Raw genomic sequence first — 26,076 nt, forward strand, 5'->3', positions numbered from 1 at the left:
TGGGAAAGATGGTAAATCTGTCACAAACAGTAGTTACATGCTTGTGATGATTTTGTGTATATTTTCCTTTGTGGAGACATGGTGTACTGAATCAGGTTTAGACAAACATGACAGACATATCTGGATATGACAGAAAGGACATAGTGCAATGTTGACATTTTTGTGACCAGGAGAGTGGGTGCAATTGGATCAGGTTGAGGGAGGAGTTTTAATGGAAGTTAAGAATGATAATACTGGGGATATAGGGGGAAGTATTTGAGTCATGGATGTAAGATTTAGCAACTTAAATAAATTTATTTTATGTATATATGTAGGAATGTCTGTGTACCACTTGTGTGCCTGGTGTCCATGGAGGCTGAAAGAAGACATTGAATACCCTGGAACTGGAGTTACAGATGGTTGTGAGAGGCCATGTGGGTGCTGGGAATCAAATCTGGGTCTTCTACAAGAGCAGCCAGTGGTCTTAACCATGGAGCCATTTCTCCAACCTCAACAACTTATTTTTTTTTTTAAAGACTGTCTTACTACACGGCCAGGGCTGCCTTCAAACCCATGATCCTCCTCCCTCAGCCTCCTGAATGCTAAGATTACACATGCTTGGTGGCTATTTTTTAAATTTTGATGTCTCATTTACATACTCACAGGAAGGCACGAGAGTAGGCAGAATTCCTCCTTCACATGGCCATGAATAAGCAGTCAGATTTCTTATATCCCTACAAAGGGATGAGAAAGTCAAACCTTCCCAAGAAAGAGTATAGAGGAAGTCACAGAAAGTTGAAAATATTCAGGTGCTCAAAGCAGAGCAAACTTACTTTGAATGAGATCTCGTATACCTGCAGAGAGAAGATGAAAAATTAATCTTAAGAAATCATGAGTTTTTAGCTACTTGTGGCAGCTGGTGCCTGTAATCCCAGCACTCAGGAGGATGAAGAGGGGGATTGCCTCAAGCTTGAAGTCAGCCTGTGCTACCCAATGAGTTCTAGGTCAGTCAAAGCTACAGAGTAACACCCCATTGTAAGAACAATAAAACTTGCTACTTCTGTGGTGGTTGATTGGAAACCTCTAGAAACACCCTCTCCATTGCTTATGTCTCAGATCTTGCAGATCACAAAATGTACTCTTCAGATTGTAGTGTGAGATCTATGGAGTCACATGGGTACTGCTGTCAGCTGCAAATACAGTTCTTTATTGTGGTTGCAGCCTGTTCTCCCTAAAATAAAATTCAGCATGTGTTGAATTTAAGTTTAGCCTGGCTTACTTCTCTGCCAAACAGAATGTAAGTATAGTGGATATAATACTGTGTTAACTTTCTTTTCAACATCAACCCAAATTTTGAATGTTCTTATCCATTTACTATTAAACTTTCATGTGGAAGCAAAATGGGTGCCTTTCAGGGCACCATCTTTGGCAGCATGGAAATCCATTTGGATCTGGGTTGTGCCACTTCCTTATCTGTACAAACAAGGTGATAAAAATGTTAAGGTCACATCATGGTTACATACTTTAAAGGAGGTGACTCTGTGAACTGTACAGGGACACTTGGGTAGCCTCACAATTAACATATGCTCTCCACACCCAAGTTCTGAACCAATTAAGAAACAGACAAGGGTAAAGACCACTGGAAACTGCTGGCATTCATGACATGGACATCAGCTGGCTTCAGCCCCCTGAAGCCGAATACGCAAAGCACAGATAGTCCTGAGTAATCCATCCCCTCACAGCCAAAGCCCTTGATATTAAGCTTATAGCATACCTAACATCTTGGAAGAAGACCTGCTTTAAAAAGAGCTTGCATTGCAAATACTGTTTCTTCGAAACTTGTGGGTAAGAGAGACACCACTCCTTCCCAGGGGAGGAAGGTGAGGAGGTTGAGGTATCCAGTATTGTTAGAAAATACCCAAGAGTCTTACACAGCCCCTCATGGGTATGAAACATCAGGAGTGTGTTCTCGTTACAGGAGTGTTCCAACAGGCTATTGAGCAGAGTGTCCAGCACAAAGAGGCATTTTTATGTATCACCTGTGCCTAATATAATCTCTCTCTCTCTTTTTTAAAACACACTGTTTTTAAAAGATTTGTTTATTTTGTATACAGTGTTCTACTTGCATGTACCTGCAGGCCAGAAGAGGGCACTAGATCTCATTATAGATGGTTGTGGGCCACCTGTGGTGGTTGCGAATTGAACTCAGGACCCCTGGAAGGGCAGCCAGTGCTCTTAACCTCTGAGCCATCTCTCCAGCCCCCCTAATATAATCTCTACTCCTTAAGGAAAAGAGAAAACCATCGTAAATTATCATTTGAATTTTGATGAGGGAGAGAGAGAAGTGGCAAGCCTTCAACATGCAGATAAAAACCTCAATACCAAAGGTCCTCATATATCAAATATGCATTTTAACTTTGTTTTTTGGAGAAAGATAGCTTAAATTAGGGAGAGACCTCCAAGTCTGCATTTTTGGTCATGAACTCTAACTGCAATATATAGGAGAAAGAAGAAACACACGATCTCAAAAGCTTGGTACCATGTAGGCGCCTCCTAGGACGCTCTCTGTAATCTGGAAGACCTTTTTGAGGGCTTCACTATGAACCTGTTCCTACTATATTTTAAATAAGTTTACTCACAAAGCTTGACTGTGTGTCCTATGCTAGCCTTAAAATCATTTTGTGGCTCAGGCCAGTTGAACTTGTAGTGACCCTTCTGCCCCAGCTTCTAAGTGCTAGGATTACCAACATGTGCCGCCACACCAAGCTACCACAGTTTTATGGATAACAAAAGTGAAACTTGGCGTTTAAGTGGCTTTTCTTGCAAATGAAAAACAGGATTTGGTACTGTGTGTCCCCGACCCAGCCCCAGCCTGGCTTCATGTGCAGTTGACCTGGCGTTTACAGGGCCCGAACTTAATATTCTGTTCTCACAATCCTGAAATAAAATTTTTGATGTGGTGGTTTGATGTTTGTTGAGGGAGAGAGAGAAGTGGCAAGCCTTCAACACGCAGATAAAAACCTCGATACCAAAGGTCCTCATACGTCAAATATGCATTTTAACTTTTTGTTTTTGTTTTTAGGAGGCAGATTCTCATCTAGCCCGGGCTGGCCCTGAACTTGTAATGTAGCGAATAATAATCTGTTCTCCTGGCCTCCTCCTTTCAAGTGCTAGGATTCCAGGAATGTGTTATCATACCAGCAATAATTTGAACACAAAAGGCTCACGGTCTCACTTTGCCCCATGCCCTTTAAACCATGTAGCCAGTTGAGCAAGACATATTTTCTTTCCATGAGCTCAGTCACTGTTTTTTATTTTATTTATTTATTTTATTTATTTATTTATTTAGTTAGTTAGTTAGTTAGTTATTACCAACCCTGAAGGATTCCATGCAAATAAAAACCTAGCTTTAGCCAAAGAGCCATGGAGAATTGACTTCTCTGGGTTAAAGACTAGTATGTGGCTAATTATTTACGGGTGGTTCTATATTTGTATGTGTACATATCCATGATTCAGAGCCAAGTTTCTGTCACTGAAAACTCTTGCCTCACATGGTCTTTGGTTTCCAGGGACTTCTCCAGTATTGCCTTGATGGCCCCAGGCTGCATAGAGGATCTAAGCCAAGAAGTGGTGAGGATAAAGCCTAGCGGCTTATGGGGGGGAAGGTACATTCGCATCCAAGCACATGTGTCTGATTCTATTCCAAGTCCAAGCATAAATTAATCTACTATTATCTTGCTGATGTTTTCCATATTTCAACTCCCATCAATTGGCACAAATAAGTAAAGGATAATGGAACACATATTGGTTCAATATCCCAACTTTTTTATAGCCATATATCCACTGACAGGCCAACAGCTGCTCTAAACTATTAAGGACAGCAATGTAGAGCCTGCCATGTGCACAGCTCAACAAGGGACCTGTCAGTCACCTTATTTAACCATGAATCCATAATCTTAAGGGTAGTTCATACTCTATTCCTCAAAGAAATGTGTGTGTGTGTGTGTGTGTGTGTGTGTGTGTGTGTGTGCGCGTGCGCGCGCGCGTGCGCGCACATGTCTAGGTGGGTGGTGCATGCCAGTAATCCCAACTCTCAGGAGGCAGAGGGGGAATGATGACTAGCTGGAGACCAGCCTGTCTCACAAAAGAAGAAAACTGTTAAAAAGTAGAGGGAGGACAAAGGAAAACACACAAAGAGAGAGCCCTAAATGTGTCCCCTCTTTCCACCGCATACGTGCAAGGTGACAATATGGAAACAACCAGATGATGGGCATCCCGTGTTTCAGTCTGAAACTTCCTGCTTACACTGAACATTAATAGTTAAGTAGTTTCTTTTTTGTTTGTTTGGGTTTTTGTTTTGTTTTGCTTTGCTTTTTAGCAATTTTTTTTCTATAAGCTACACTGTTACTTAAAAATCTGATTGTTTTCTTATGCTAAATTGAAGTATTCTGCTTAAAGGACATACACACCCACACATTAATTTATGTGTATATGTCTGTGTGAGTGTATGCTAAACATGTGCAGGTGTCTTCGGAACTTCTGGAAAGGGAATTACATGTGATTGGTACTGAAACTGAACTTGGGCCCTCTGGAAGAGCAGTAAGTGCTCTTAACTGCTGAACCATCTTTCCAGCACTCTTTATTTTATTAAAATATTTTTTTACATTTGTTTATATAATTTTTTTTGTATATGTGGTCTTGTGTTGATGTGTGCGTATGACACTCTGCTGCTCATTTGGGTAGCCTTTGCTCATTCTTTTTATCATGACGTTATCATTTTATAAGATGCTGTAGAACATTGTGCAAAAGTTCTAACATTTTTAGTTACCTAAAATTGAATATCCATAGTTTTAACTGCCCTATTGCCTAATAAAAGTGGGGAGAAAATTAGACTAAGAGCTGGAAATAGCTATTTCTAGATTGTAAGATTTTTTTTCTGGGTAAAATTTTGAATTAAATCTTTTTATTACATTTTTTGGTCAGTTTTGTGTAGAGGGGGTGTGTGGTTATTACAGTGCACCTGTGGAAGTCAGAGGACAGTTTGTACATTTTTTTCTCTCCTTCTACAATGTGGGTTCTGGGGATTGAACCCAGGCTATGAGGCTCAGAGGCAAGTGCCTTCACTTACTGAGCCATGTAGCTAGTTCTGAACTTTTGTTTTAGTTTTAATTTTCGTTTTTGTTTTTGTTTTTTTCAAAACAGGATTTTTCTGTGTAGCTTTGGAGCCTACCCTGGAACCCACTCTGTAGCCTAGGCTGGCCTCAAACTCACGGAGATCTGCCTTTCTCTGCCTGCCGAATGCTGGGATTAAAGGCGTGCACCACTGTGTGCCATTACCGCTGGCCCTGAACTTTTTTTAAAGATAGTTTTTCTCCATATGTTTCGGTAGTAGAGAGGATAACACCATGTAATGGCCTCTAATTCAAAGCACATGTAACATGTTGCAGGACAGAACTCCACTCAATCAGGCCGTTGTTTCCCACTTGGTACTGAGTCTTTAGCCCAGCCATTGGTTATGTGACATGACATGTACTTTATGGCAATTTCATTCCTTGTTAGCAATATCCTCACCTGGGGAACAAAAACCTTGAAAGTCGTATCTTTTGTCTTTAAGACCTCCACAATCACTTTTTTCCCCCCTTGCCGCTTGGATTGAATCAAAGCTTCCAATCTTCCTGATGGATAAACACACACCATGACCTGGTATGAAATAACATATATGTCACAAGAATTTAAAGACATTGGTAATGATACACAGCAACAGAAACACAGAGAACACACGTGGGAGTACATTCAAAGGCTATTTGTCCAATGTGGACATAACATTGTAGACTTGACTGAATTCATGGTTATGAAATGCTCACTAGAAATTCTGGATTGTATGTTTAAATTTGGTACCAATCCTTCACTAAAACTTGGATTTAAAGATGGCCTACATTTCATGAAGAATGTATGCTAGAGTTCCCCTGGTTTTGTATAGAGACACAATTTACAGGCTTAGAGAAATAATGATGTTGTACTGGGTTTATCATGTGCAGCCTACTTCCTGTTCCTCTCCCAAACACTCTACTAAAAGGTGTAGAAGATAACTGAGATTTTGGGGAGCATCAAGAAGGGCATACTTGCATCCTTAAACTGCTCCATGCTCCCTCTTCTTGGAAGGTTATGTGACCATTCTAATGCTGCCCATCGAGAGGAGCCCCACCCCAGACTGACTACCATGTGTTTGGTGTGGTTTGCTCATATAAACTATTGAGGGTTTATTGAGTTTCCCAGATCTCTATTTATGTTCTTCAACTCATTTAGAAAAATTTCAGGTGTTGATTCTTTATTTTATTTCCTATCTTCTGTTTTCCCTCTTTACAGTGACAACACCATGTACTGCTGCTGACCATTCATTAATGCTCTATTGTGTTTTTTGTCTATTTGTTAATTTTCTCTGTCTTTCATTTTGGACAGTTTCTATGACATGCCTTCCAATTCACTTATATTTTGTTTGTTGGCTGTTTTCCTTTTTCTGTAGTACCTAATCTACTTTCTTTTATTTATTATCTACTTCAGTTTTTTTGAGATAGGGTTTCTATATGAATCTTGGCTTTCCTGGAACTTGCTATGTAGACCAGGCTGACCTGGAACTCACAGAGATCTGCCTTGTCAGTGCTGGGACTAAAGGTGTGTACCACTATACCTGGCTTTTTCGTGATGTTGCTCATGTGTATGTGTGTTTATTTCTGACTACTTTGGATAGGATAACCTATCAGGGGCTTGTCTTTGAGGAAGACTGAGTGTTATGGGATGTCTTTCTGTATGCTAGGAATATATATGTTGCTTACATAGGCTAATAAATAAAGCAGCTTTGGCCTATGGCAAGGCAACTTAAAAGCAGATGGAAAATCCAAGCAAAGAAACAGAGAGAAGGGCAGAGTTGGAGAGACACCAGCCCACCATCCTAGGAGCAACATATAATGAAACACAAGTAAAGCCATGGAACATGTGGTGTGGCGTGGTGATACATAGATTAATAGAAATGAGTTGAGTTAAGTTATAAGAGCTAGCTAGCAAGAAGCTTGAGCTATAGGTCATTTGTAATTAGTATTAAGCCTCTGAGTGATTATTGTATAAGCAGCTGCAGGACCTTGGGGCTGGGTAGGACTGGAGAAACTTCCAGCTACAATTGGTACCCAACATTGGGCAAGAGTTTTCACCTAAACCCTAACAGAGCTTAAGAAGAGATTATAAATGTAGATAAGAGCAGCTTCCTAGTTCATGTCTCTCACAGAGGGCCATGGTACAGAGATGCTGTGGCATTTGAGTTTGAGCACAGCATGGAGGATTCCCACTGTAGTACACAGAGATGTCTCCAAGCTGTGCAGAACACTGCATGGTGAGGTTGGCTTTTGATAATACAGACAAAAAAAGATTTCTAGGCTATACACTGCTTGATGAAGGCATAGACTGCTTCCCAGAGTTGGTGATGAGCATGGCTCCCAGAGCTGGTGGTAAACTCCTTCATGTTGGGAAGCTGAATCGGGGAGGAATCAGCTGCCAGCCCTGCCACTTATGTCCTAGCCATGCAGCTTAACAGTTTAAAATCTCTCCTGGCCAAAAAAGGATTATAGATACACAATAAGACAGATTCAGATGGAATGAAACTCGAAACAGTTTACATTATATGTAAAAAAGATAGATAGGCTTGAGAGAGAGAAGAGAAAGGCTATAGATAATCATAAAAAATATAATATAAAAAAATAATAAGCCACATAAAGATGGAAATTACACAGAGAGTCTGGATTATGTGCTCTTTGGGATTTTTAACTGGAAATAGACATTTGATTATAAACATTATTGAGTTAAACATATATATATATATTAAAGGTACCTTGGCTTTAAAATTTGGGTCTAAGGATATGTAGCTTTGGAAAAGAGGTTCTACTTTTTGTTTCCACAAAAGATGAGAAGCTATGGATTCCTTCCAGGTTAATATGATTCCATCAAGGAAGACCCCCCTGAGAGGTCTTCAGATGATCAAACATCCAGAACAGCTTCAAGACAACTGGTTGAGATGATCCAGCCTCACAGACTACTCCAGTCAGGACAAATGAACAGCACCACAATCAGCAGGAAATAGCCTAGAAAACTACTCCCACATTCCCCTCAAAATGGATTATGGATGTTTGTCTTTATTTAGGGGTTTGGTTACAAGTTGTTATTGGTCATAGTCAATCTCTTTCTAAAAGAAGAAAGGGAGATAGGATATAAAAATGATGAGAAAAAGGTAGATTATTAAATCTAATTTAATCCAAAAACAACTGTTAATCTCAAAATACTTACATTGATATGGATTTCAATGTATTAATACAAATTGAAGGTCATTTTGTTATACTCTCTCTATATTTCTACTCTTGTTTAAAGTATTATGTAGGTAGCCAGATGTTTCTGTCATTTCTAGAATTATGGAAATTGTTTGCCATGCACTTCCTGTTACTTAGACAATATTATATCCCTCTGGGGTCTTCGATGAAGTTAAAAACTAGATAGTTATACTTGTAGTTTTCCTTAGTCATGATAAGAGGTAAATTGGATATAAAACTTTAGACATACAAAAATAGGATAGATGATAAGATATTTTCTTTAATTTTGCTAAATACAAATAGACTAGATATTATAAACATAATTCTTGCTTATAACTGTTTTGTTATATATAATTTTACTATGCTAAAATTAAAGCCTTCTTTTTTGATTAGACAAAAAAAGGGAAATGCTATGGGATATCTTTCTGTATGCTGTGAATATATTTGTTGCTCTCATTGGCTAATATATAAAACAACTTTGGCCTATGACAAGGCAGCTTAGAGACAGGCAGGAAATCCAAGCAGAGATACAGAGAGAAGAAGGGCAGTCGGGGAGATGCCAGCCCACTGTCCAAGGAGCAACATGTAATGGGATACAGGTAAAACCACGAAATGTGTGGCAATACATAGATTAATACAAATGGGTTGAATTAAGTTATAAAAGCTAGCTAGCAAGAAGCTTGAGCCATAGGTCATACAGTTTGTAATTAATATTAAGCCTCTGAGTGATTATTTTATAAGTGGCTGTAGGACTGCGGGGGCCAGATGGGACCAGAGAAACTTCCAGCTACAACTGATTCTCCTTTTCTCAGCAGCCATAATTGCTTGTATTTCTCCATGAAAGATGGGGCCTTGTGGGATTTCCCCACCACATTAGGATGTCAACTGGTGCTGCCACTGTGCAGAAATGTTCTTATGTAGGCCGTTGTGCACATGGCTGGGTGTTCATGGATGCAGCTTCCCTGCTGTGTGTAGAAGACACTGTCTCGCAGCAGATGTCTTGGTACTCTGGCTCTTACAATCGTTCTGTCCCCTCTTCTGAGATGTTTTCTGAGTCTCAGGTGTAGGGGTTGTATCATAAATGTATCAAAATATAGACTGCTTCCTGAACTCCCATGTCATCCTTTGCAAGGGCATGCTAACCCTCTCTGTACTGTTATACTTTCAGTACACATGTTGATGAAGAGTGTTAACTTTTACAAAAAAGATTCCCTTGTTTTGATTGTATGTGTTTGAGTGTTTGCTTACATGGATGGGTATCACATATGTGCCTGGTGCCTGTGAAGGCCAGAAGATGGCATTGACTCCCCTAAACTTGAAATTAAGCATGATTGTAAGATGCCATGTAAGTGATGGGAAGAGAATTCAGGTCCTCTGCAAGACCAGCCAATGAATGCTCTTTACCACTGGGCTATCTCTCCATCCCCCCCTCTAATCTGCTCTTAAACAGATGCAGTATATTTTTTAATGGCACATATTGCACTTTCCGACTTCCTAAGTTTGATTGTGGTCAATTTTGTCTGTCTCTAACATGCTTACATTTCTCTGTATTTTCTTGAATATAATGTGTGTGTGTGTGTGTACAGACATGTTCACATGTAAGAGGACTCACACATATGTGTGCACATGCATTTAGAGGTCAGAGGCCAACCTTAGGTTTCCTTCCTCAGAAAATATCTATCTTATTATTTTGAGACTGAGACTTGGGTTTTGTCAGTTTGGCCAGCAAATTCCAGTACACCTGTTTCTGCTTCTTCGACACTGGAGTTACAAATACGTGTCATCACACCAGCTTTTCCCATGAGTGCCGAATCTCACTCTTAGGTCCTCACACTTGTGTGGCAGGCTTGAATCTACTGAGCTATCTTCCTAGCCCTTGGACATGTGTTTTAATCAGCATGCCTGCTAGCTCCCCTATTGCACCATTCTAGGTCACTTTTAATGTGTTTTTCTATATCACTAGAGAACATATTTTTATTAAATACCAACAGTTCCAAACTTCACATTTTTAGGTGCTGCATATTTTTGCATTTCTATACATATACATGAACTTTGTTCTTGTCACATAGTTCATTCCCTTGGAAACGTTTTGATTATTTCAGGGCTTGGTTTTTGTGATGTTGTTATTCAGGGTTACAAAGTATAAGACTCATTCGGCCCTCCACTCCCCTGATTCTAATGTAGCGCATTTCTAAGATCTCTTCCCAACATTTCATGAATTACAAGAAGTTTTCACTCTTGTTAGTGGGATTGCCAACAGCCCATGGATCTCTGTGAGGGAAGAGACCCTCTAAGCTGCTTTCCAGTGATTAAGTGGGGAAAATAATCCCAATTTCCCCCAGCATTCTTACAACACACATCACTTATACCAACAAAAGCAGTTCTACAGTGGATACCAACTGGAAACACCTCAGCTTAACTCAATTCCCACAATATCTTCCAAATATCAGATCTCACAGGTTGAATGCTCTGTCCTCTCACACTGCTCCCTAAACTCAAGATTTTTACAAGGGTTCCTCCTCAGGGCAAGTAATTTGCTAGAGTAGCTTCTAAACCTCAATAGAACACATTTATCTTGCAGAGGATCAGAGTTCAGTTCCCAGCACCCACAGGATGGCTCACTATGAACCATAACTCCAACTCTAGGCCTCTTCTGGCCTCCCTAGGTCACTGCATACACTCACATACATGCAAGCTAAACACTCATAGTTGAAAAATAAAAATAAATAAAACCATAAAAAAATGTTTTGCAAGCATTTAGGTTTGTATGTCAGTTAGGATTATGGCACATCTAGCCCTTTCTGCCCTCTCATTCTGTAGGATGCCCCAGTGCTCAGCTTCCAAAATCTGTCTTTTTTTTTTTTTTTTTAACTTTATTGGAAACTTCATTAGCTGGGCATGCTTTTTAAATCATTGGCATTGACAATCGACTTAAACTTTAGCTCTTTTGCTCTCCCAGAATCTAAGAGGATAGTGGAAAGTTCCAACCCTCTAATCCTACCTTCGTCTTTGCTGTGACCAGACCCTGATCTGAAGTTATGTAGGGCTGCCAGCCATTTAGTCATCCCCGCTTGTCCCTTTGCAGAGTCCCAGGATTTCAGGAGCTGAACGAGAAAGGGGTGGAGACCAAATGAACACATCCATTTTCACGGTGGTTCTGTCCCTAAAACGTGGGTAGTCTTTCCATGTGTGTGATGCTCAGGTGAAGAATTTCTGTAAGTAAGCCTTAATCTACAAGACTTCTAAAAATTATAAATGGACAGAACCTCCATTAACATTAAACAAGAAGAAAGGCACATTAGCTCACAAGAAATGTGAATCCCAGGGTCAGAACTGATTTGGGAGACAGCAGGTGTGGGAGTGATGGATTATCTAGTCATCTCTTCCTCTCACCTTTATCTGCCCCCATCTCTTGTCACTGGTTCTCTTTGGTTGGAGCAATGTAATGTTTTACTGGAAAGGATTTCCTCCAAGAATGGAACAATGCCTTAGATATTAAGTCATCATCCATCTAGAGTGTTCCCTAGATCCATATGTCAAAACCCATGAAAGATTTACTGCCTGTTTGGGTGACGTGTCCATCATAGGACCAAACATCGTAGATGGGGGTGAAGAGAATTACGACAGGCAAGGCCAGGGTTGGACACCTTCAAGTACGTCAAATGAGGTTCTTTCAGGAAAAGACCATTTTGAGGGAGAAATGTTGGGTAGACACAAGTCAATAACCAACCTAGTTTTTCCTAGTTTGCCTACTAGAAAGTAGGCAAAATAATCGAAAATGTGATCATGTTTTTGTTAGGTGTCCAGATCGTAATAATGGTCCAGTAAATTTCATGATAGTGCCAGTCATCTGAGCTTAGCACCTCTGGTGGCCACTGAGCCCGCTTACTCTTTGTGGCACCAGTCGGCAACAAACAAGTTTCTCATTCATCTTTCTGTGCCAAGAGTGGTTAGATTTCTTACCCGTGGGCTGCAGCCTGTAGTCAATTGAGTTCTTGATCACCCACCATTGCAGTTTTTCAAATATCCATTCTTCTGCCTTACCCGTTAAGCATGGATCTTATATAGGCTTACATTAGCAGCAGGAAAGATGGTCCACTTGAGCTGGGTAGTTTGAGGAGGGTTTAATAAAGGGATTATCGATGAAGGTGTTGATAGGTTATAGCAATCGCAAGGGGTGTGAGGTGTCCCGGGTGATAGCCAGGTACTATGATTGCACAATGCTTGATGGGACCAAGGACAGAATGATGAAAGGAGGTGAAAAGAGAGGGCCACCTGGAAGGACTGGGATGTCTGGTCACCCGTGGGGACCTGAGAGATAGAGAGGATAAATACAGGAAAGAAGGAAGAGTTGGTTAAACACCCTGGCCTCTCCACCCTATGCTCTCCTTCATCACTGTGTCCCCTAGGTGACTCCGATGGGAAGCCAGCAAAGCAAAGAAGCTTGATTCACTATGCAATCAGCCAGCTTTTTATCTGGGGACAGAGAAGGGCATGGAAAGGAAGAGAGTGGACTCCGAGGACAGATGCAAAGCACTGAGCCCTCTTCAGAACTGATAGATTAAAGCCCCCTTTAGTCTTTTCCTAGATGCTTTTCCTGGAGCCTGAGAGCTGATCCCTGGGCTCACACACCCTGTGTGTGTTCAGCACTCCCCACTCTTGGAGGTGGAAACTCTGAACTTCTCTATGTGAAATGGGCAGAAAGATGACTGCTCCAGTGTTGTATTTAAGAAAGGATGTCCTAGCTGTGCCTGGGTATCTGCAGTCTTTTTCTAGGGGGTTTTGGTTTTTCATTGTGCCCCTTGAGTGGGTCCTAAATCTGGTGGGATTCTGAAGGGGACAGCTTTGCTATTGGCTGCTTGGAGAGACCTGCAGTTAGGAAAGGGAGCTAGCTTTTCTCTCCTGTAGAAGGAGAGGAGGCATCTGCCTGCAGTGACTCTCCGTTCAGCATGATCCAGAGACATAAAACTGCACCTTTTTGGCAAAGGGCTTAGGAGGAAAGCTGAAAAGACAGAGTGAGGATGATGAAGATGGACAGCAAGTAATAAAAGAGGATGATGAAGTAAAAGGAGGTTAAGGCAGTGGTTCTCAACCTTCCTAATGTTATGACCCTTTAATACAGTTCCTCATGTTCTGGTGATCCCCAAGCACACAATTATTTTTGTTGCTACTTCATAATTTTGCTACTTTTATGAATTGTAATGTCAATATCTGATATGCAGGATATCTGATATATGACCTCTGTGAAAGGGTCATTCTACCCACTAAAGGTCCTACTGGTTGAGAACTTCTGGTTTAAAGAAAAATAGACCAATAAAAAGTGAAGACAAGCCGGGCAGTGGTGGTGCATGCTTTAATACCAAAAGAGGCAGGTGGATCTCTGCGAGTTCAAGGCCAGCTTGGTCTACAGGACAGCCTTGGGCTACACAGAGAAACTCTGTCTCAAAAAGAAAAAAAAAAGTGAGGACAAAGGAAGAGTGAAGTAATTAGAAAATGGAACACGAGGAGTGCTAGATAAACTTTGAACCTGGGAGCATTAGGCAAGCCTTCCAGGGAAGAGAGAGCAGGCCTTGGTCCACCTTTGGCAAGGTGAATGAACCAGGGCCATATGACTGATTAACAACACATTTGGAGCAAAACATGTGTCCATTTCTTTAAATCTGCCTTTTGTTTTCATTTGGAAGCCGCATAGCCAAGGTAAACGAAGAAAAGGGAGAGCTGGAGATGTGCTGAGCCCGAGACTGGTGAGGGATTTTGCACAAGTGATGGGAACAGAGGTTTGGGTATTTTGCATCTGTTCACTGATCTTGCAGAAGGAAAATCACTGCGCCAGTGTGTGCCTCGGCCCCCAGCCTGGGCTGCAGTGAGCTTGTCCCTCCAGTGCTTTTGTCTTTGGAGAGCAGCACTCTCCGCTCTGCTGTTGTAAAGTGATGGAAAAAATAGAAGCATTTGAAGGCTGAGCTGTTTGCACTTCCCCACAGTTCTGGGGCAGCCGGTTATTAGCTGGGAGCACTGTGGTGACATCAGTGGTGACTTTGTAGCTTGGGGCTCAGTTCAGAAACAGCTTCCTCCTGGTGTGATCTCTCTTTTGTTTTTACAAAATTTTCATTTGTTTATTTATTCGTGTGTGTGTGTGTGTGTGTGTGTGTGTGTGTGTGTGTGTGTGTGAGAGAGAGAGAGAGAGAGAGAGAGAGAGAGAGAGAGAGAGAGAGAGAGAGAGAGGACAACTTTCAGGAGTTGATTCTCTCCTTCTACAAAGTCCTGGGGATAGAACTCAAGTCCTCAGGCTACAAGTTTATTACCCCCTCCTCACCCCCCTACCAAGCTCACTGAACAAACAGCCCATTCCAATTTTTTTCTTTCATCTTTTATTCTTCCTTCTTAGGCAAATGACAGGCTACAAGGTTGTCAGTGCTTTTGATCTAACTGGCTAGTCACTTATCATGGCTATCCGAAGGGGCTAACCTACTGACTTTGATGTGGATTTAAACTCTGCAGCCCCTTCCTTTCTCCTCTTTTGTACTCGACATTCAACTTAAGGTATTCTGCATGCTAGACAGGCACCCCACCACCGAGTTACACCCCTAGTGTTCTTTGAGATATGTTCTAGGCTGACTTTGGACTCAGTCTGTAACCCAAATGACCTTGAACTTATCTGGAACCACATGCCTGTGCCTCCAGGCCCAGCTAAGAGCTGCTTCTGGTGACTATTACTGAATGACAGGAGAATGGTCCTGTGAGAGTATTATGTGTTGGTGGAGGGTCTCATCCCAAGGTGTGCAGAAAAGTCTTGGTGCAATGGAAGGAGGGGCTCTGTCTTGACATCTTGCATCAGAGCTTGCCAGGGAGACAGAAATATCTGATGGGAATTATTGGGACGAGAGGGAGGAGAAGAACATCCCTACTGGGAGGAGGAGGTAGAGGCAACCGGAGATTGTTACTACAAGGGCCAACCCCATAAGCAAAGATATGAGGACAGTTGGAGCCAGGAACTGGTGAGGAAGTCATCCATGTAAAGAGAGATGGCTAAAAGTCAGTGGTATAGGATTGGCATTGTGGGTATTGGTGCAACACATAGCTCTCAACATATACAGATACAGAAGTAAATGTAGACCATACACACACATGTGTGTGGGTGTGTGTGTGCATTTGCATGTTGTAACATTTCTCTACATTCCAGATTGTCTCAAAAGAGAATATAGGAGAAATAATACTATTTAATTGAGGGTATAATATAACCATATGGTATTGTTAAAATAACTAAATGAGACAATACACATGGCAGGTATAAGATATACATAAACTCTGCATAGCATTGCTGTCCTTAGGGAGAAAACATACCAAGTTCTATTCTACATCTTGTTTTAACCAAAAACAAGTCTTTTCACAACAGCACACACTTTGCTCTTTAAAATTAATAAATCTAGCATGTGTCTTTTACTATATCACGTTTATAAGTAGAAAAAAAGAGTCGTAGGGGGATAGATATCTGCATTAGTGTCATCTGCTGATGACTCATAATTTAATTAATTCTGGTTGCTAATGGAAACCTCTGGTTGAATAAGGCATAGTTGTATTTTAGTAGCAGCACTTGGAAGTGGAGAGAATAAGAAAATCTATCCAACACCAAATCTATGGACATAAGGGTATCCACACTGATCTTTCCAACTTTTGTAAATCTCTGAATCAAAATACTGAGTAATAAAATAGCTGGCAACCTTTATTTTTTTCCATTTATGTAAAAAGAAAAATCCTTGCTTAAAGTCTGCCATGGCTGAACACTACTTGCAATGCTACTGAGGTGGCCGTGAACAAAACAGTCCCCCCCCTGTAGGGAGCTCTGTCATCTGAATCATGTGGGACAGATAATCAACAAATTCCTCGAATATATGCTGCCCGACCTGATGATAAACCACGTACCAGATCTATCCCTTTTCTGTATAAAGAACAGAAATGTTGCCTTATTAGCCATTTGACTTTCAGTAACCTTGAGCCCTGGTTTTCATATATCAAAAATAAGGTCATAATTATAAAGTGATTGTAATGAAGCACGTGAGATGACTAGTGTAAAGCTAGCCCCTTAGCAGGTGCTTGAGAAAGAGAAAGCACTAATCTACAGCAGCAGTACAATCCTCAGTTCTTCTTTGAAGGGAAGAGAAGTGGGGTTGCTTTGGTTTATACTGAAACTGCTTCATTTGGAAGGGTGGGGATGCCCCTGGTGCCACCTTATCACCAGGCTCTGACACCAAAGTTACATGTCCTTTAGTGTCATCTTCTACTGGATTTCCTCAGGATGACCCCTCCCCCAAACCTGTCACATTCGCTCCTTCTGCATTCTCTTCTCTCTTCCTCCCTGCTTCTAATACCTACTATACACCTCACACTAGCCTCTAACTCGTGATCCTCCTGCCTCAGCATCTTGGGGAAGGGATTATAGGTGTGTGTCCTCTGCCTGACTTATTCTGTTGTTGTTTTTTCCCCTACTCAGGAGCTCATGACGTGAATGGGCACTCAGCCCTCTCATGGGGTTTTTCTAGATTGCTCTTTCCAGGGGTCAGGCTCTCACTGAGTTCTCCACAGCCCACTAAGTACAGACTTGGCTGTGTAGGCTGTTGAATATTTCAGGAAGACTTTTTATTACATTTATTTATTAACTGGAGCTGAGAGGGCCACCATGGCATATGTGTGGAATTGGTTCTCTCCTTCCATCATGTGGCTCCAGAGATCCTACTCAAGTCCTTAGACTTGATAGCAAGCACCTTTACCTGCTAACTGATCCTACTGCATAGCACAGACAGTCAATCTTCCTGCTTCTGCCTCCCAGAGCCCTGGGATTATAATTATGAGCCACGATGCCTGGCTAATATTTCTACCTCAGTCTTTATCCTGAGGACACTGAAAGGTTGCAGACAGGAGAATCATTAGGCTTAGTTGTTATTTTAAGGAGGATTCTCAGGCTTCTCTGTAAGGAGTGGGTATCAGGAGCAAGTCTGCAAGGCAGGTCCAACTGTCACTCAAGGTTTGGAGAAGCCAGCCTGGCCTGTTTGGAAGCAGGATTGGTGGCACTTGATGGAGTAAAAGAATGAGTAAAATGAATAGGTGACCTTTCAGGATGAATATTTCTGTGAATTTAGGTAGCGGTTCCATTTATTAGAAATGGGGAGCCATGATACTTAATAAAATCTCTACCAAGAGCTAAAGGAATCAACTTGGAGTATTTGATGCTAGAGCGGTGCTGGCATACTCTCAGGTGGTTCTAAACAGCTTTAGGTTGGCAGCATAGGCCCTGAAAGGCTCTACAGGGCCAGAAGCACCTCAGGTTCTACCCCAGACTCCTAGTTCCTTGAAAGTCTCTAGCTCAGGCACAATCCACGAGTCTTCATGATGCAAAGCAGCCTCGTACCTCCCAGCTCCTAAAGTGGGCTCATCCTCTACTCCAGGAAGACTCCACCCAGGGAACAACAGCCACCACACTGGCCAGCAAAAGCTGTTAGCCCACACTCCAAAGAGTTCTCCCCAGTGTCTAGGCTCTTCAGCAGCAGCAGTTTGTGTGTGTGTGTGTGTGTGTGTGTGTGTGTGTGTGTGTGTGTACTTAGTTTACAAACAACAGTTTACATTTCCCCAGTCCCCCACCTTGAATTCTTTAAGCGCTTAGTCTTTTTTGAAGTCTGAATTTCCCACTGTTACGCTGAGCACTTAACCTCTTGAAGAACGAAGCCTGTATTTAGACCTGTGGGAACATTACCTTCTTCTCCAGGAACAGGAGATATTTACTCCATAGCTTTACAAACAAAAGGGTCCAAAGTCAAAAAACAAACAAACAAAAAACCCAACAAACCAAACAAGCAAGCAAGCAAACAAACAAACAAACAAACAAACTGCACAGCAACAAAAAACTCTCAAGAACAAAAACCTCAGGTGCCTAGTTCTTTCGGCCAACAAGATAACAAACAACCTTGAGGGGGTACACGACTCTGCAGCTGAAGGGGTCCGCCTTTGGAATTCCCACTCTTGCTCTGAAACCAAGACGGTCAGACAACTGAGTCTTATTTGGAAAGAACACAAGAGCTGCTTTCCACTTCCGCCCTCCAAGTGACGAGATTCATGGCAGCTTATCTTTTAGACAGAGGACGGTAGATGGATATTCCTGGGAGACAGACACTGAGTTACAGAGAACCATCAGATTGCTCCCCAGAGCGGCTCCCTTTGTCCAGCTGTCTTGTCTTCACTACAGGGGTGTACGAGGGTCCTGGGTTCTTGTTTGCTTTCTTCTCTGAGGCTGGCACTTCGGCCCCCCTTTATCAACCTCTCTACAGTAGCAGGAAGCAATAACAGCTCATCGGGTTTGTTCCGCCCTTTCTGTGAACGGATGGGCAATGCACTGAGCCCTTCACACGTCATAGCCTCGTGATGATGATTCTGTGAGGCGCTAACATCACTATATTCACTTTACACTTGAAAAGCACAAAGTGTGAGCAATTAAGTCCTTTCTTTGAGGTGACCTATTTACCGTCAGGGTTTGTGACTTCTCTCCTCATTGTGTTTATTTTTCTCGTCTCTTCTGGCTTGTGTTTCCTACTGCCAGCCTTTCCATTCAGGAAACTTTCCCTGGACAGATGGAGCGTCCTCAGTTCTCAGGTGCCCTGAAGGTTTCCTGGCAACCACCTGGTCCACTGAGGTCCTCAGCTGTCATCGCAAGCGCTCTCTGCTGCCCCCACCTGGCAAACTATAACACAGGCTCATTTCTTGGTCAATACATTGATTAGCGTGTGAGTTTTCCAGCCTTATTTTCATTCGTAAAATGTTTATGTGAGGCTGTTGGAATTAAAATGGGAGCGATCAACTTCTAAGAATATACTTGCAGCCTCAAAATGAATTTAAAAGACTGTAAGCTCTACGTGGATCTCAACAGAAGTTAATGGGAAGCGAAAATATTCACAATTCAGATTCGGTCAGATGCTTTCCTTTTGGCTTTTGAAGTGACTTTGTGTGCTTTTAATGTATTTCTTCCTTACGACTTTGTCCTTGAAACATTGCCAGAATGTTCTGGAAAAGTCAATACAAAGTGTAAATTTAGCATTTTGCAAAAATCATTACTTTTGAGCTCATTAGAAAAAAGCCAATGCGAGGTCAATAATTACCTCTGAGAAGGCTGAATTCTATTTGTTCCTCTTGTGTGCCAGGCATAGAGTAAGCGTTCAAAACACACTCCCTGCATCAGAAGGAGGACAGAAATGGCTTTTTTTCTGAGTTACTAAGAAGAGTTGAGAGGGAATCTTATTTGACTCAGGTCAACCCTGGAATTTATCTTAAATGCCCAATTGCTTGCAGATTTTCCTCAATAAAGTACTGTACAAGGACAAAGAAATGGGTATCCTGCACTCGCGGGGCTAATGACTTTCTACAGCATTTGGATGTCTTACCTATGATTAGCACTGTTGCTTCCAGGCCAATCAATAGGCATAACTCGCAGAGATCAAGAGCAATTTGGATCATTATTCTCCCTTCATTCTGTGTCCATTATTTTCCATCTGAATGAGACCTGTAATCAGTGTTATTTACCAATCTTTATGGTGAAATTTTAAACCGATGATTGTTCCTCTCTTTACAGGTATTAAATACCATTTCAAGCATCCTTTCAGGGACTCTGTGCTTCTTAATGAAGTCCATTTTTCCAGACTTTGCAGTCCACTGAAGGAACATTGAACCTGAAGGAGTCTTTGAAAAGTATTTGTTATTTAATTGGAGGCAGCTGTTCTTAAAAAGTTACCAAGGTTTATAAGGTCTTTAAAATAGCTCTTTACCAGTATAGGAGCTAGCCTTGCAATATGTACAAAATATATAATATGAAGTTCCTTCAACATTCTTTGCTATTACAAACACTAAATATTGTAACTAATATATTCATGAAATCATGGACAATTAAATTTGGATTTAATTGCTAAAAATTAAAAATATATATATTATTTGGTTGGCCCTCTGGACCAAAATTCCTTAGAAATGTCATAATTTATTATAGTAAATTTGAAAGCACATACATTCTCAAGAAAATAGTGAATGCAACATTTTCCCACCTTGTCCTTGAATTCTTGCCAAATATCATCGAACATCAGATATATACTGTAATAGCAGATTTGCTTAAATGTCGCTATTAATCTAATCTTTAACCTTTAACATTTTGTTCGAAGGATTTCAGGAAGAAACTTTACACAGATATCTAACGTCCGGAACGATCAGAGCCAAACACAATGATCTTACAATTGAAGGACAGCCAAGATGCACATTTTCCGAGCATGGTTTTCCTTGGAGTCAGTATGAAGATGAAGTATGGCTCTTACGATCACAATCTTCATAGAAAAGGCCTTTCTCGTCACAGTGCCGGGCTGATTTTCAAGCCAAGGGCACAGTGCAGTACTGCACTCTTTGCAGGTCTATTTTTAGTTTTCCATTTCTCAACAGGACGCTCTGGGTTTTGAGTTAGTGACATGCAGGCTGCATAGCGTGGTGGAAAGAGCAGACGGACTGCTCTGCGCATCACCAGGAGATTGGCGTTCTCCACCTCACGGAAGCTGCGATCACCTGGCCTGAGCCTCCACTGTAGTTCTGGAGAAGACAAGACATGTTTGGACTCATCTTCTAGCTGCCTTGTCTGGATTTCCTAAGAGCTCGGCCACCTTCGGCTATCTATGAGTCATGCATTGCCAAGATCTTCCAGTGATGCCCCCGAGGGGTCCAACAGGGCAGCGAAAGTGGTTTAGTTTAGATGGAGAGAGAAGCACCAGGCAACAAAGGCACGCTGATGGAAAATATCTAGTGCCATTCCTTTGTGTTTGAAATGGAACACAGCGGACATAGAAGTCTGTAAGTAAATAAATAAATGCACTTCTCTTTTATATCATGGCATTTCACTGAAAATACGGAAAAGTGAACTTTTTTAAAGCCAAAGAAAAAGACGAAGAAGCTACTTCAGTGTGGGCAGAGTCTCTGAAAGGGAAATTTCTCATGTCATAGTTTTGTGTTATTTTCCCAGAAAGGAGTTGCTTAGATTGTTAAAGAGTAATTTTGGAATCTGTTATGAACACCACTTTGACTTTATGAAAAGTTTGGAGCATCCATACTCCTAAAATATTTTCTTTATCTTTGAGCGAGATGTCAGATTTCTGCCCTCGATGTTGGAACACAGCATCTTCTCCCAGCCCACATTAACGTGGACTTCGTCTGCATAACAGCGCCACCTTGTGGTTGGTCGTCAATTTTCCATGTTCCATCCGTTGCGTTTTCACGGTGATAGACCCATGCAGGACTCCCTATTCTAATTTTCTCCATAGGCTGGAGGAATAGAATCATGCAGGAATGAAGAATAGGCTCACAACTTTCCACAAAAGGCCATAGATGAGTGAGATTGGAAGCAGGTCAGGGCAATAAATTCTCAAAGCCTGCCATCAGGGATGTACTACCAGCAAGGCTCCTGTCTTGAAGTTTCATAACCCAAACAGCTCCGCCAACTGGGGATCAGGTGTTCAAATACTTCATAGAGCTCATAGTAGACATTTAAGCCACTACAGCCAGAAATGAAGACTGTTTTTAAAGCATATCCAAAATTACAGACATACCAACACGATTTTAATGGCTTTTTATGCAAAAATCTTGGCTCGGCAATCTGACATGGACACACGGTACCCATGTTTCAGGGGCTATGATAATCTTTATGTCGATTGTCATATGATGTGTGACATGCAGTTAGGCTTTTTCCTGGGTCTCCTGATGTTTGAGGCCTGTTTGGCTGAGGAAATACAGATGCTATGTTGTGTGACAGATACGAACAGGGACAGACCAAGCTGAGAGGGGACTGTGAGGCAAGAAGGTGGCATATCATTGGGACTCTCTCTCTCTCTCTCTCTCTCTCTCTCTCTCTCTCTCTCTCTCTCTCTCACACACACACACACACACACACACACACACACACACACACACACTTTGGGAAAAATAAAAACACCCCCCCCCCTCAAGATGCATCATTACTGGTATCATTTGAACAACCCACCAGGAAGAGATGGAGGATTCCCAGATGGTGAAGGCACTTACTTGACAAATATTCCTTGTTTTTCCTGAGAGGAAGAAGCCCTGATGTCATTACATATACAGATGAAGCCACCTTTAAGCATTAAAAAGCCTGCACGATGAACGAGCTAGCCCATGCAGATGAGAAAGCCTTATACAGCTTGTCTGTACACACGGACCCAGGGGGGTTGTTTTCCGTTGTTTACACTGTAAAATCACAAACAGTGGCTTCCCAAGAGACTGTCTGCTTCCCCCACTGTCTACTCCCAGCAGCTACCAGAAAGCCGCTTCCTCCCACAGCTGCAGCAGAATCCAGCTTCCTTGGGGTTCCTCCCTGGGAGGAACAGAGCTGTTAGGAATGAGTTGCCCACCCACTGCTAAGTAATGTTCTGTCTCCAGCATGGTATTTCCACTGGAAAATGTGCTGTGCACTTGGCTGTGGTGACGGTGGTATTTACCACACATCTGCCTCACAGGCCTGGGCTGCAGCTCCAAAGCCCAGTTCAAGGCTGGCAAGTGGTCTCCAAAGACTCTCTGCCTTCATTAGAGCCAGACAAGAGCAAAGCAAGGAAGGGCTGGCAGAATCCACTGGGGATGTTAACCAGGAGAGCCTATAGAGAGGCCGGGACAGCTTCCCTACTGCAGCGGCATCCACCACTGCCCACAGAGCCTGCAGAAGGGGCCTTGCTGTGGGGGCAGCCTGGCAGGGTGGACATTTGCTAGGGCTTTGCTGGAATTCAAGCTAATGCCACAGCTTCCCTAGTTCATTCCCAAGAGCTCCCTCCCTCATTAGAAACTACGGTTAAATCTGAACCTTTCCACGACACTTGAGAAATGTGTTTTTGATAATAACATTCCTTTTTGCTAAACAGTTATGTCTCATCACGACCATGGTGAGCAAATTGCTGCTGCACAGCATAAAACCAGGAAATGAGACAGAAGACATGAATCCTCTCTAATTTGCTACTGAGTAATACCACTGTTCTCCATCACTGAAAACCCAGAACAGTTCTCCCTACACACATCGAGACCTCACCATCTTCTACCCCACTACACACCCAAACCAATAAGTTTTTTAGGAAGAGCTGGCTCCAGGTAATCCTTCAGTCACCAGTTACTTTTAGACATGATATTTTCATTCTAAATGAATTCTTGGGTTTTATGTTGATACCTTATCTTTGAATACTCAACCATGTTGACTCATAGGGGTAGAAAACATGGCCCAATGACACTGTGGATATTAAAATTACCTGCACTCGTACTCCTTAGGAATATTCTGAGCATAGTTTAATTAATTTTCATTATAGTCATTAAAAACTTGATTAACGAAAACACAATATAAATTTTAAGCATCTCAGGGCTAGAGAGATGTCTCAGCAGCTAAGAACACTTGCTGCTCTTGCAGAGGACCTAGGTTCTGTTCTCAGTACCCACATGTAGCTCACAGCCATCCAGAACTAGTTCCAGGGGCTCTATACCCTCTTCTGACCTCTGAGGACATTGCGTGTGCATGGCACACGTACATGCATTCAGTAAAAGTGCTCACACACATAACATTTTTATAAAATTCTATCTGGGGTAGTTTGAATGCAATTGGCCCCCATAAGCTCATAGGGAGTGGCACTATTAGGAGGTGTGGCTTTGTTGGAGAAGTTGTGTCACTGTGACTTTGAGGTCTCATATGTGCCCAAGCCATGCCCAGTGCTACAGTCCACTTCCTGTTGCCTTCTGGTCAAAATGTAGCAAGCACCATGTCTGCCTGCATGTCACCATGCTCCCCACCATGGTGATAATGGATTGAAACTCTGAATTGCAAGCCACCACATCAATTAAGTATTTCCCTTTATAAGAGTTGCTGTGGTCATGGTGTCTCTTCACAGCAATAGAAACCCTAACTGAGGCACCATCTTAAAGTGTAGAGTTCTGTTAAGTGTATTCATGTTGTTGTCCAAGTTCTCCATAAATTTTTATTTTATAAAACTACAATTCTATACCCATTAAACAATTCTCCATTGTCTCTCTACAGCAGTCCCAGCTCTTGGCAAAACTCATTCTACTTTGCATTTCTATGAATTTAACCCCTTTAGGTATTTATGTAACTAATCATACAACATTTGTTTTTTCACGGTGGATTTATTTCATTTAACATGGTATCTTCAAGACTCATTTGTGCTGCAGTATGTGATAGAATTTCCTTCTTCAAGACTGAATACTTTTCATCACACACATACACACACATTACATACCCCCCCACATACACATAAACACATACACACATATAGACATATAAACACATACATACCCACATACACACAAACACACACATATAGACACACATACATACATACACAAACATATACACACACATTCACATGTACATTAGACACATATATACACACATACACACACAAACACATACACACTCACATACCCACACACTCCACCTTGTGGTCACTCATTCATTTATGGATTGTGTTGCTCTCATCCCTTGTCTGCAGTGACTAGTGTTGCTATGAACAAGAGAGAGATTACTTTCAGTCACTGCTGGATGCTGTGGCAATTCTCTTTCTAAAGCTCTGAGGTGTGACTACCCACTTCTTGTAGCAGTTTTACAGTTTTAGCTTCCTACTATCAGTGTGCAAGGATTCTAGTTTTTTCTCACATCTCCACTAACACTTGTGTTTTGCTTTGTTTGAAAAAAAAAAAACAGATTTAAAAACAATAAATACTTGCTTTTCTTGATTTCAATTGAGAAAAATGTTTTTTTAGTCAATCTTTCATCTAAAGTTCTCTGATAGCATCTTTGGTTTTTATTGAATATTCATCAGGGATTGAGTTGTCTTTTAAATATTTCATCATGAGCAAAAGTTTCCTGGTGATTCAACTTGACAAGAACATGCTTGCAAACTTTAAGTAGTTGGTGTGCGTCTGCCATTTTGTTTTAAAAACCTGAGTTCAGAAAACAAATATTGGAGCCTGGGGTCTTGGTCAGGTCAGTCCTGAACTCAGAATTCCTTCAGGCAATGGTGGATTTCCGATAACCAAAGCAAGATTGCCTTCTTCCTGAGGACAATCCTCTCCCATGGTTCCTTCTGAACACAGAGAAGAGTCCAGAAGGACTAAGTGATGAGACTCTGTAACTGCCCATTGAGTGGATGTCTCTTATGCTTTTCAGTATGTTAATGAGTCAAGATTTTGTGGCAGAGGGTCTATAACTAACCTAGGGCAGTAAATGAGAGCAATGACTGTGCTCTTGGGATGTTCTCTGTAGGTAATGTGTGGCTTGCAAAGTGTGACATTTTAAATAAACTTTATTCTCTTGGTATTTAAAAAAGCATAAAGGCAGTAATGAAATATAGAACACAACGTCCATCGATACAGGGATTCCTGCCTCTCGTGCTAAATAACCAGAACTTACTTCTTCATCTTGAAATATAAGGCTCTTCCCTGATAAGTGAGTCATAAAACTTTTATGGAGTGTGCCCTAACTTTACTGTAAAAATATGCTCCATTTTTATGGCAAAGGTGACTCAGAACTACCTTGTGAATAATAGGACAACATATTTAAGCTACTAAATTTACCTCTTTGGACTTCCTGATCCACATACATCTCTCCTTTGTGGAGACAGGGACAGAGAGGTATCTGTCTTGGCTGTTTCCCCCAAACTCAACAATTTCTGACTCA

The sequence above is a fragment of the Onychomys torridus genome, chromosome 4 (genome assembly GCF_903995425.1).
Source record: "Onychomys torridus chromosome 4, mOncTor1.1, whole genome shotgun sequence".
NCBI lineage: Eukaryota > Metazoa > Chordata > Mammalia > Rodentia > Cricetidae > Onychomys > Onychomys torridus.